General features: G+C 46.0%; 1 protein-coding gene across 1 annotated transcript in view; it reads right to left on the bottom strand.

Moving 5' to 3' along the window:
• Positions 1-312, bottom strand: part of SQOR (sulfide quinone oxidoreductase) — a 48,329-nt gene extending 48,017 nt beyond the window's left edge. The window contains exon 1 of the mRNA XM_036261434.1: positions 251-312. The gene's annotated coding sequence lies outside the window, so the exon portion shown is untranslated. The remainder of the gene's footprint in view (positions 1-250) is intronic.
• Positions 313-12,520: the final 12,208 nt, after the last annotated feature.

The raw sequence follows: 12,520 nt of genomic DNA, 5'->3' as shown, positions 1-12,520 counted from the left end.
CCGCCCCCAGCAGCTCAACCCCTCGGTGCCGCCAAGGCCCGACACCCCAGAAGGAAGCAAGAGTCCCCAGACCCGGGTTCCCGACGGGGAAGCAAAGGGCCACGGTCAGCGGGTGGGAAGAAAAGTGTGAAGCGGCTGGAACGCGCGGCACAAGTCCGCGGAGCCCCAGCTGCGAGGGCAGAGTCGGACCCACAACCGGTCCCGGGAGCTTCTGTCCCCGCCGCCCCCGCCCCTGGCCGACGCCTCTTACCCAGCGGCGAGCGGAGCCTCCGGCCGCGGTGCTGGCGCAGCACAAGCTGCGGCTCCCGGCCAGGCTCCTGGCCGTGGTGGGTGCCCCGCCCGCCGGCCGGGTGGAGGCTGAAGGCGGGGAGAACGAGCCTGCCCCTGGAGAGGTCCTGAGAGGTCCGCCACTGCCCCGCCCGGCGCCACAGCCCGGGCACCAAGGCCAAGTGCAGGCTGCACCCGGGCTTTGTGAGCTCACAGAGGGCAGAGCAGAGACGCGGGTCCAGCCGGCCGGGCGCCACCCCGGGGCAGACTCGCCCCTACTCCCGGCACGCCCGGAGAGCCGCCCGCGCCCCGGCACCGGCGAGGGCAGGGGACCACTGTGGCTCGCCCCCGCCCGCCTGGTGGCAGCCGCTGAGTAACTGGGAGGGGCAAAGGGGCAAAGGTGGAGGCGGGGCTGTGGGTAGAGGCCCTGCTGGTTTGTGCCTAGTCCTGCCGTGAGTCCCGTGGTTCCCCGGACTGCTCCGGATCCGGTACTCATTGCACAGATATGACAACCGAGGCTCTGAGAGGCCCCATGACTTGCCTTGGTAAGTGCAGGGGTAAGGCTGGGGTCAGCTGCCTTCCAGCCACTGCCCTCCACACCGTGTTCAGTCCCACTTTCATGCCTGCACTTCCAATGGCATGCTCTTTTTTTTTTTTTTAATCCTCACCCCAGGACTTTTTTTTTTTTTCTGTTTTTTGTTCAGATAGAGAAGAGAGAGAAAGAGAGAAACATCGACGTGAAAGAGATACATCGCATGGTTGCCACCCACACGACCCAAACAGGGCCAGGGACACACTGCAACCGAGGTACGTGCCCTTAGCAGGAACCGAACCCGGGTCTCCTCTACTGGACCGCAGGTCAGGCGCTCCAACCGCTGAGCCAAACCAGCCAGGGCTCAATGGCATGCTCTTACCATGTGGGTGCAAAGTGTAAGTGGTTCTTCACAGTATCAGACCCAAACAGCCCCCCTTTAATAATACAGGGTGCCCCAAAAGTCTTACTGCAACTTTGGATGTGTTACTGGCTCCCCACACACACACACCCAAAAAAACCCTTGAAAGTATAAGTATTTACTTTCTTTTACACTTATTTTGTTTTGTGACTTTTGAATAATTTTTTTTAATTTTTGTTACAATCAACATTTTCTATTTTGAGTCAGAGGGACTAACCGCATCTATGATAAGATCACTATGAACACTATAGCTACAAATGCAGTCTGCAGACTTTTATTGGCATTGCCTCTGTTGCATGATTTTCTGAAATGGGGAGCAACTCTGGTAAAGAAGCTGTGAACAGAAAAGGGAACCCTCATTCACTGCTGGTGGGAATGTAAACTGGTGCAGCCACTATGGAAACCAGTATGGAAGTTCCTCAAAAAATTAAGAATAGAGTTACCATATGATACAGAAACCCCTCTTCTGGGTATCTACCCCACAAAGTTGAAAATATTTACTCACAAAGATATATGCATCCCTATGTTGATTGCGGCATTATTCACGGTGGCCAAGACATGTAAACAACCAAGTGTCCTTTGATAGGGGATTGGATAAAAAAGATGTGGTACATTCATAAAATGGAATACTATTCGGCCATAAGAAAAGACAAAATACTGCCATTTGCAACATGATAGATCTTGCAAATATCATGCTAAGCAAAATAAGTCAGAAAAAGTCAAGAATCATATGATTTCACTCATATGTGGAATATAAAACTGAAAGCAACAAATAAACAAAACAAAGAAAAACTCACAGACACAGACAACAGTATGGTGGTTACCAGAGAGAAAGGGGAGAGGGGTGTGGTAAAGGGAAAAGGGGGTCAAATATATGGTGACAGAAGGAGATTTGACTTTGGATGGTGGGCATACAGTGCAATATACAGATGATGTATCATAGAATTGCACACTTGAAATCTATGTAATTTTATTAACTACTATCACCCTAATAAATTTAATTTAAAAAAAATTTTTAATAAACTAGTAAAAAAAGTATTTGCTATTATGGTAGACAAAACAAAAGCTCTTAACAAAATAAGTATAATCTTCTCTGTTTTTCCAATAAATGAATTCCTGGAAATTTCACCCTATGTAAAATTGCATATTTGTAATTATCTCAGCTAGAACCCAATTTATTTTACAGAAAAAAAAAAAAGGTTTTGTGTGTTTGTTCATATTTGAATGTTGTAGCAAAAGGTGGGGACACCAGGAATCATGCAGGACTTATGACAATTGTGGTATAGCATTGTCCACACAGGCCAGGATGTGGGCATCCCTGGCTCCCACCCTCTAAATGCCAATAGATTATGTTCCAATCATCTTGACAAATAAAAATGCCCCGCCCCACATCCTATCACACAACCCTCTCCATCCCAGTTAAGAAGCCCTGGTTTGCCCAGCCAGTGTGGCTCAGTGGATTGAGCATTGTCCCATGGACTGAGAGGTCCCTAGTTCGATTTCCAGTCAGGGCACATGCCCAGGTTGCAAGCTAGATCCCCAGTAGGGGGCGTGCAGAAGGCAGCTGATTGATGTATCTCTCTCACATCAATTTTCTCTCTCTCCCTTCCTCTCTCTCTCTAAAAAAATCAATAAAAACATTTTTTTTCTTTTAAGAAGAAGCCCTGGTTTACAAGAGAAGACTGCAAAAAGGAGAGAGTCACAGGAGACATGCTGCTTGCTGGATGGTTTGAGGTTGGTGGGTGTGTAATCAGATTCCGTTAAGAAATGTGTCCTGAGCAGATCTCACATGCTGGGGGCTTCTACATGTATTCATTCTATTACCTCACATAAAACCCCTCCTTCTCCTTTGAGGAGCAGGGACTGCTACATCAGACAGCCAGGATGGGGGCTGAGAGTTTGCTCACTCACTCATGCAGTGTTCTTTCATCTGATGTTATTCCCTGAGTATCCTGCCTCCTATGCGTCAAGCAAGCCCCCTGTGCCTGCTGCCTGGTCATATACTGTTGACAAAATCAGACTCAGTTCCTACCCACGTGGGGCTTTGCAAAGTTGTTTGGGGAGATGGGAAACTAGGAGAAGCATCATTAAGGAAATAGTAGGAAGAAGATGTGATAGGAGGGGTTGGCATGAAGAGCAACACACCCCAATTCAACAACATTCTAATGAAAAGCAAGCCAGCAGAGCTCTGGGAAGATGCGCAAGGCTAGTGAGCAGGAAGGGCTCGCAACAGGAATTGGGTGAGAATAGGGAGTAAAACAGAGAAAGGGGCCCTCTGGAAAACAGGAAGGGTAGGCCTAGGAGGAAGAGCACGGTAAACAGGCCGTTGCTTCAGGCAAGCAACTTTAAATTGTACCCTCTGTTTTGCCAAATCAGCAAGCCCCATTCTCATCCCTTCCCTGTAGCAAACTCTTCCCTGGGTGAGTAAGTAGGTAGAGCAGCAGCTCATCCCTGGGCCGCAGCAAACCCTCCCTAACCCAGAGAGCAGCCCAGCCAAGGTGACACCAGTTTCTAAGGAGCTGCAGTGAGATTTGTGGAGAAGCTGGGAATGAGTTCCCTCTATGTCCTACTCAGGGACCAAACAGCACAGACATTGTTTATCCTGCCAGACCACCAAGCAGTCTCAGAAACTCAGAGGTGGGTAGGCAGACAGAGTATAATGATGGTGTATTGTGCCAGGTTTTTTAAAGGCAGCCCCACCATCTCTCAAATATGCTGTTTTCCTCACAGCTGTCCCACATATCAAATAACAAAAACGGCTATCAGGCTACAGAGTAGCTAGTTTCCTCATCTGTAACACAGAGCATCAAGATTTTTTTTAGACCAGAAGGTGGTGCGTATGTATATGGAGATGCTTCACAAACTACGAAGGCGCTCTCTCAATCAGGATTCTTGGTCGCAGGCAATAAACCAGCTCTGGGTAACTTACATAGAAAAGAGGCATTAAAGGCTCTCAGGGGTTCACAGACCCATCACAATGATGGAGTAATGATAGCAGGAAAAGTGAAAGAAATCAGGACAGCTCTGCAGAATCAAAACAAAGAAATCACAACACCACATCTTTTAGCAGGAACAGCCTGGCCACCGCAGTCCTCCCCCTGCCTCCACAAGTGACTCCAGGAGGAGTGACACAAATATAAAGGGAGGGAGAATTCAGGTGGAGTGTCCATTGACCAAATCTAAGCCAAAGGCCAGCATCAGGGAGAGAGCATCCTTGGCCCCTCTGACTTCCACCAGGATGATTGTGATGAGTATCCCTCCCAAATGGGGTAAAAGGTTGAATACTAGGCAGCCAAAACAAAAGGAAGATACCTGTTGCGTAAATATAAGAGCTTATTTCACATATTGTCTTCTACATACATAAGCAAGGCAGCATAATGGTGAAAACCCTCAGTCCCAGAGCAACAAAGAGCTCTGCTAAATGTGTGCGTGTGTGTGTGTGTGTGTGTGTGTGTGTGTACACATACTGAAGAGCGAGGGTGTGGCAGGCTCAGACTCTCCATCCAGAGGGGTCTCCGAGGATGCAGGAAAAATACTGAATCTGGAATCAAGTCTTTTTCAGAAACTTAGTCTCAAACTCAGTTTTGGGCAGTTCTTTTTGCCTAAATTTCCTCATCTATAAGAGATAAAATCTGTCCTCCTACCTCAAGGATATGCTGGAAGAATGAACAGGCTATACAACTCAGAATATGTGGGCCTGTGAAGACAAAATGTTATCTTTGTGTTGTACACTACCACTCTCAAAGAGAAAGTATGAATAGGCCTCAGTTAACTGCGTCAGTAAAATGAGTATTTTATACATACCTACCTCCTAGGATCCTTATGAAAGTTAAATGAGTTAATACAGATAAAGTTATTGGTACTATATGTGGCATTGAGTAAGTACTCAGTAAATGGTAGGTAATGTAAATTACTAAAATGACTATAGTATTATAGTTATTTTTGTTATCTAATATTCAGACAGCTGTTACACTAGATCCTGAGGAGAAAGAAGTTCCACATGCCTACAGACAAATGGGATGTATGAATACTGGGCCTGGTATATGAATAGTAGATTCAGTTTCTCTTTTTTTTTTTTTAATCCTCACCCAAGGACATTTTTCCCAATTCTTTTGTTCAGGTAGAGCGGGAGGGAGAGAGAGGAACAGAGAGAGAGAGAGAAACATCGATGTGAAAGGGATACATCGAGTGGCTGCCACCCGTACAACCGACCAGGGCCGGGGACAAACCGCAACCGAGGTAGCCCTTAGCGGGAACCGAACCCGGGTCTCTCAGGACCGCAGGCCGACGCTCTAACCGCTGAGCCAAACCGTCCAGGGCTAGATTCAGTTTCTCAAAGATGGGAGCTGAGCTGTGGAAAAGCTACTTACTGTACAGGCAGATGTACTGCACTGCAAAGTGTCCCTTAGACACAAAACTGAGCCTGACAGTGACAGCGATACTCCCAAGAGATGAAGCAAAAGGTGCGGGAGGCCCCAATCTACCCTCCAGGGCAAATAAATGTTGCAGGTGTTCCTTCTGACTCAAAAGCACCACCAGGCTCTCCAGGGAAATGCTCACTGCCCAGAACCTCGGCTATGGAACTTCATAGCTTCCCCGAGCTCCCTTCTGGATGGACTTCTCCTGTGTTCAAAACATGACTAGAAAGGAGACATAGGAACTAGAATTTCTACCTGCTCCAAGGATCAGGAAGGCCTTAAATCCCCACACTTTCCCCAACTCCTGAGTTTGCCTTGAATACTAACCTTCCAGGTGTTTATCAAATGTGAATTATAAATTTACCAGATTTGTAAATCTTTTGAGGCAGTGTTTTAGCTCATTTAGGTGCTTATTTCCTATCTAGGAACCATTCTGCTGAACCCAACACACTTTTATTAGATGAAAGACATAGTGCGAAGCCCTGAGGAGAAGAAGATGGACAAGATGGTACCTGCCCTCAGTGGGTTTTTATTGTTCTTAGAAAGACACAGTTTCTCATGTTATACTTCACTTTATTAAAGGGAGTAATAAGGAACCATGACATCAAGTACCGAAGCAAGAGAGACTGGGAATGATGGAGCTCGCTGCTAGGACTAAGGCAAGTGTGGGAAGGAGTAACCAACAATGACACCCAACCATCAGCTCCAAAGGAGCCCCTCCCACTCACCAGCTCTTGCTCCAGGTGACGCATTACAAACACAGCCAAGGATCCCAAGGTCACCGCCCACCCCCACACCTCCTCCACTTGGATGCTCTGCTCTATGGTACTCCATACCTGAGAATCCAGACAGAAATGCTGGCAGAGGCTCTGTGGGCAGGAAAAAGACAATACTCACTTATAGTTTGCCTCATGGTTATGTTAACTCTGCCACCTCCTATTATAAGAGTCTGAGAGAGCTGGACTTCTTAGATAGCCAAGAGAATAGCACACTGATCCATTACACTGTTGATATAAAGCTGATTGGACAGGATGAGCAAGAGGGGGCTAATATGCTACAGGTCCCAATAAGATGCATGCACCCCAGATGATGGGAAATAAACCTTACGAAAGTTAGAAACAGGCCATTTCATTTACTACTTAGGCTTTTTAAATTTTTCTATCCAGCCAGTTGACTCTTCTTTAGCTTTTCCCAGGATTTTTCCTTTTGGAATTGATCACAGGATTGAGCCTGATAGGTTAAGCAGGCAGAAAATATCCAAACTTTAGAACTACCTGGCCGATCTGAGACAGGCAGAAGAATGGCTGATTTTGTGACTTGTGAGAGCACAAAAACCACCTTGCCTCTGGGTACCAAAGATGCCCAGGTCAAAGTAGAAAGGTTAAGAGATGAGGAAGTATCCCAGCCTGTAAGAGCATCTCAGAGTTCTCTGAGTGGTCAGCAGACAGTGCCAGGAAGTGAACAAATCCAAGAGGACATTCTGATTAGTCCACAGTCTTCCTCTATAGGTAAAATGTTTCTGTGTTTTTTGTGATGCTATAATGAAGTCAATTCAAGCATTTAAAATAAATATAAATAATCCTATCTAGCCCTTTACCTAAAAAGTTTGCTGACCTGTTAGATACTAAGGAGCACCCCTGCTGACAACTGTCTGCTATTTTGACCCCAGGTGCAAAACTGATGCAGTAACTCTCTCTACCACTTTGTATCTGTAAAGCCCATTGACTATCCTCCAACATGGCCTTGGGGCGGGGGGTCATTATGGCCTCCTGGCTTCTGGCAGTTATGAGCCACCTCCAGCATTCTATCATCCCCAGAGGTGCCAACAAGCTCAGTTTAAAGATACCTCTCCTTCCATCATCCTGGGCCTTAGTGATCTGGTGCCCCTCTCACCAGCACATTTGGATGGCTGGGTGAATGGCTTGGTGAATGGCGTGCCCTGTGCCCTCTCACGGCACATACCTGTGATGGGTCTTTCCAACATGCCCAATTCCCTCAGCCTCTATTCCTTCCAGTACTGTCGTCAGAGTGAAGAGAAGGAAGGTTGAGGGGAAGCATCCTCAACTTCAGAGCAGAGCTTCAGCAAAGCCAAGGGGGAGTCCCGTCGGAGAAGTCCCATGTCTCCCAGGAGTGGGCCACTGGCTAGGAGCAGCCTGTAGAAAGCACGCGTCAGTCCAAATGCAGACAGATCTCAGGGCTCCGCAGCTGAGTCTCGGTCAGTTCCAGTCCCTATAGTTAGAGGGGTGTGAGACACATTCTCATGGCCACAATAGGAGCCCAGAACAAAGATTAGAGTGGGTATGGCCCAGCCTGCTGTAAATTCCGGTTTGCATCTTTAATCACAGGTCTGACCTATAAGGTGGCACAAGCTGCCACAGGACAACACCACTCTTGGCTAGAGAATCAGTGAGAATAAGAGGGCTCCAGGGCGGGCTGCAGAGGGGCAGGGGACTCGTGTGCCTCGCCCCCTCTCTCCTTGCCATTATACTCCATCCAGACAGGATAGGAGCATCTGCCCTCCTTCAGAAGCCAGTCTTCCCTGCCCCCCCATTCCAAGAGGGTAAATTCATCTGAGGCCCAGGCTGTGAGGTAGTTAAAGGTCAGAAACAGCTCATCTGAGATGAGTGCACTGCCTGGGTGCTGTCACCACATCGAGCAGGTGGACTGGTGCCATTATAAGTGAAAACAACAGCCTATGAGCCAACACTCCTGGGGACCCAAGGGACAAGAGGTGTCTCAGAATGTTAATGCTAGAAGAGCCTTCGGGATCACCTCCTGTCTGCATGTTTACCCCAGAGGAAAACTGAATTGCTCAGAGCCCTCCAGTGAGAAAACCTGGCTTCTAATCCCCCCAAAGCCATACTATGTGTAAAAGAGACAGAGCTGAATCATAAGCTGAAGACCCAGAAATGCAGGCCCAGCATGGCACCATCAAAGATAGCTTTCTCATCCAGACAGTGTGGGTCAGTGGTTAAACGTCAACCCATGCACCAAGAGGTCGCCGGTTCGATTCCCGGTGAGGACACATGCCCAGCTTGTGAGCCAAATCCCCCGAGGAGGGAGGGGGGCATGCAGGAGGCGGCCAATCAATGTTCTATCTCATCAATGTTTCTCTCTCTCTCCCTCTTACTTCCTCTCTCTCTAAAATCAATAAAGGAAAAAAAAAAGATAGCTCTCTCAAGGTGCTGATGGTGGTGGTGAAATACCTCAAAAGTGCCACAGTGGGAATGTCCGGGCCATTCTGGAGTTGTTCACTTCTCCCTGCAGCTTGACCTCTCTCCTGTCTACTCCAGTGTCAGCATCACCTCGAGGGAAGGCTCCTGAGCCGATCTCACTTAGTTTCAGTCTCACTGTTGTTTGTTTCTTCCGGCGACGTGTGGAGCTGCACTGGCAGGCCAGAATTAAAAGAGCCTTGCAGGAAATTCCTAAAGAGGAGTTCTGGGCATTCTTCCCACTAGGCTCTCTCATAACGGGGACACTCGTGTCTCCTCCATTTCTGTTCTTCCAATATAATTGGATTAGCAGCTGGAGTGGTATATATCCACATAAGTCCCTATCTTCAGTATAGTTTTATCAAAATATTAAAGTTCCTGAGGTCTATTTCTAGGGTCTCCAGCTTAAGAAAATTCTCTAGCAAAGTGGCAGCTATGGGTTTTTTCCAGAATGAAATCCTAGCTCCACCACGTGAGGTGTATGATCTGGGCAGTTACTCAGACTCAATGTGTCCTCCTCTGTAAATGTCCTCACCTATAACATGGTGATGAGAATATGGTGTTATGGTAACAACCTCCCAAGGTTGCTGTTACGAGCTAGCCCGCATACAGCACCTGGCACGAAACAGATACTCGGCAGAGCTGGGGTTCTGGGTTTTAGGCTTGGGAATGAGCTAGAAGTAGATCTGGGATTAGAAATCCAGCCAGAGATGAGAATACTCTAAGCAACTGGACAAAACCAAGGGAAAACCCAGCAAGCAATGAGAATAGGTATGCATCTGGGTGCTGGTCATTGCCATTTCCTTCCTTGAATTCCTGGATTGGCAGGCATGGAAATGAACTCCTAAGTAGCCATCTTTATTATTAAATTAGATAATGCATATTAAAATGCTTTGAGAAATAGAGCATGCTAGAGGAACCTAGAAGACAATAATAATGTTAGATGCTTATAGGTGCAATAAGTAGAGATTCATTAAGGTTATCTCATAAATGGGGGAAGTAAGGGGGGTGATATTGTGAATATTTGTGAAAAACAGGAATCTTAGTCCAGTAATTATATCCTACGGCAACCTAAGAAAAGCCCACCGCCCAGGTGGCACAGAGCCTTATACAGGAAACGTGCTCAGGATCCAGCATCTTGAGGGTCCTGATGACCCTGTCCTCTTTCAGGAGAAGTTCATGGACCCCTACTCCTGCCCACAACACTCAGATGTTCTCTGCCTGCTTCTGTGTCTTCTCACTTCTCCTTCAATTGCTAAAGGGCTGGTTCTCTAAGTATTCTAGTATCTACTCCCAAGACAGTGATTAACTAAGCCAGTGACAGTCCCCATAGTCCCCATCTAAGCAGAGTTTTCCTGCCTGGAGACCATGGGTTGGCTTCCCTTGGGCCAGATGCCCAACCCATATCCTATCAGCTAAGACCTAATGTGGAGGGTCAGGTGAATAAAAACATACAACTCCTAGGGCTTTGGCTCCCTGAAAAATCTTTGGCCTGTAACAGTTTTCTTGGAGCATGGTTGATGATGATAGACTGCATGACTGGAGGAAAACATTAAATAAAAATTTTAAATCTCAAGCCCAACATCAAACTAGAAGACTCATAAAGTTAGGAAAATGTAATTTTAAACCTTATCAAATGTTCCACACAAATCACTTTTAAACATCTCACTGTTTAAACAAAAGTTCAGACCATATAGAAAATCCTGACCGAAAAAACTTAGGCCAAACTACATCAAATTCATTCATTCAGACACCAGAATTTGTAGAACTGGAGGAGCAAAGAGTACCACCAGATGGCAGCATTGTCCCAGCTATGCTTTCTCAGGTCCCTGCTCATCTGTTGAGCCTACTCTAAAACTGCCAAATTCTTCCTTGAAGCTACTGGGTTTTTTTTAAGAGTCCTGAACAAGCCCTAGTAGGTAGAGAAGGTGTAAATCTGAACAGCAGATGTGGCATCTATTTTTACCGTCCAGTGCGCTCATCATCTCTGGGCTCATTTGATTCCCAAGATCCTGGGACTGGCTATCATTTTCTTAGTCTAACTGAATATGTAATTAGGCATGGAAGCAGTGGCTTGGATTACCCAAGAATTACAAGCTCCCAAGCTACATTTGAATTGCAGGAATTTAATCTTTTTGTTGTAATATTCCTTATTTAGTATTTATGTAGTCCAGTTTTTATTATACCTATTTTTAATATCTGTATATCTCTATCCTACTAGATACCATTTTATCTCAACTGTGATGGTTAATTTTATGTGGCAACTTGGCTAGACCATGGTACCTATGTATATTTGGTCAAATACCAGTATAGACACTTTTTTAAGATAAGTCTAACATTTAAATCAGTAGACTTTCAGTAAAGATTCCCTCCATAGTGTGGATGGGCCTCAATCAGTTGAAAGCCTTAGAAGAAAAAGACCGAGGTCCCCAGAGGAAGAGGAATTCTGCCTCCAGACTGCCTTTGAACTCAAGCTGGAACATCAACTCTTCCCTGGGTCTCCATCCTGACAGCCTGCCCTGAAGAGTTTGGAACTGTCGGCCCCACAATCATGTGAGTCAATTGCTTAATATCTCTCTCTCTCTCTCTCTCTCTCTCTCTCTCTCTCTCTCTCTCACCCTACTGGTTCTATTTCTCTGGAGAACCCTGGTTAATGCACCAACAATAGGCCAGGCACTACTGCATTATGAAATAGGATGATTAAGAAATATCCTGATCTTGAGAGACATGTAACATATACTGTAAATGCTAAGGCAAATGTATTATTAAGTACTATGACAACGCACAAAAAAAGACCTTTGGGAGGTGGTTTGGAAAGCCATAAATAAGTGACAATTGAGTTGCAAAAAATGAATAGGTACCCAACAGGCAGGCATTACTGGATGAAGGATCCTAAACAGTGGAAACCCTGTGAGCAAAAATACACATGCACAAAGGGGCAGAATAAGGACCACCACCCCCATGTGGATGTGACTTCAAGATACTATAAGGTAACATCCAACACTTCTTAAGCTTTTACTCTTTTGTTAAGGGCTTTTATATGGATATAACACCTCAAAACCTTATGAAGCCAGAAACACTTATCCCAACTTTACATTTTAGGAAAAAGAAGTATACAGGGCTTAAGCAAGTCCAAGGCCCCAAATCAAAAAGGAATGTAAGCCAGCAGTCTGACTTCAGAATCCATAGTCCTAAACACAGTATTACTAAGGCCGTATATACTATAAAATTTTAAATGTTATGATCAAAGCAGAGGCCAGGAACCTTCAAGTCTATATACCTGTTTTTGCTGCTTAGTATTCCCTGCACAAAGTGTTCACTACACTTTTGACCACCTTCTCCGAAGTCCTAATGGAAGTCAAGCCTAGCACAGGAGTGAGCAGCACCCATACAAACACAGCCCCCTTCTTACCAGATTTGAGCATTGCGGGTCTCCTGAAACACATTAGGAAAGTATTTCTGATCCAAACCAGAATGAGGTGACAGTAGGGGGCAGCCTTGCCCTAAAAATAGGTGAATTTTATTAATTTATTATTCTTTACATGACTATAAACCTCCCTTATGCGGGGTATGCAAAAGATACATCACCTTTCCCTTCTACTTCAGTCTTGGCCTATCCTTTTCTTTCTCAGTTACCACCCCATTCCACCCCAAATTTTACCTATCTTCT

The sequence above is a fragment of the Molossus molossus genome, unplaced genomic scaffold, assembly GCF_014108415.1.
Source record: "Molossus molossus isolate mMolMol1 unplaced genomic scaffold, mMolMol1.p scaffold_m16_p_1, whole genome shotgun sequence".
Classification (NCBI taxonomy): Eukaryota; Metazoa; Chordata; class Mammalia; order Chiroptera; family Molossidae; genus Molossus; species Molossus molossus.
The sequence above is the reverse complement of the archived record's forward strand: the minus strand, read 5'-3'. Positions and strand labels throughout refer to the sequence as shown.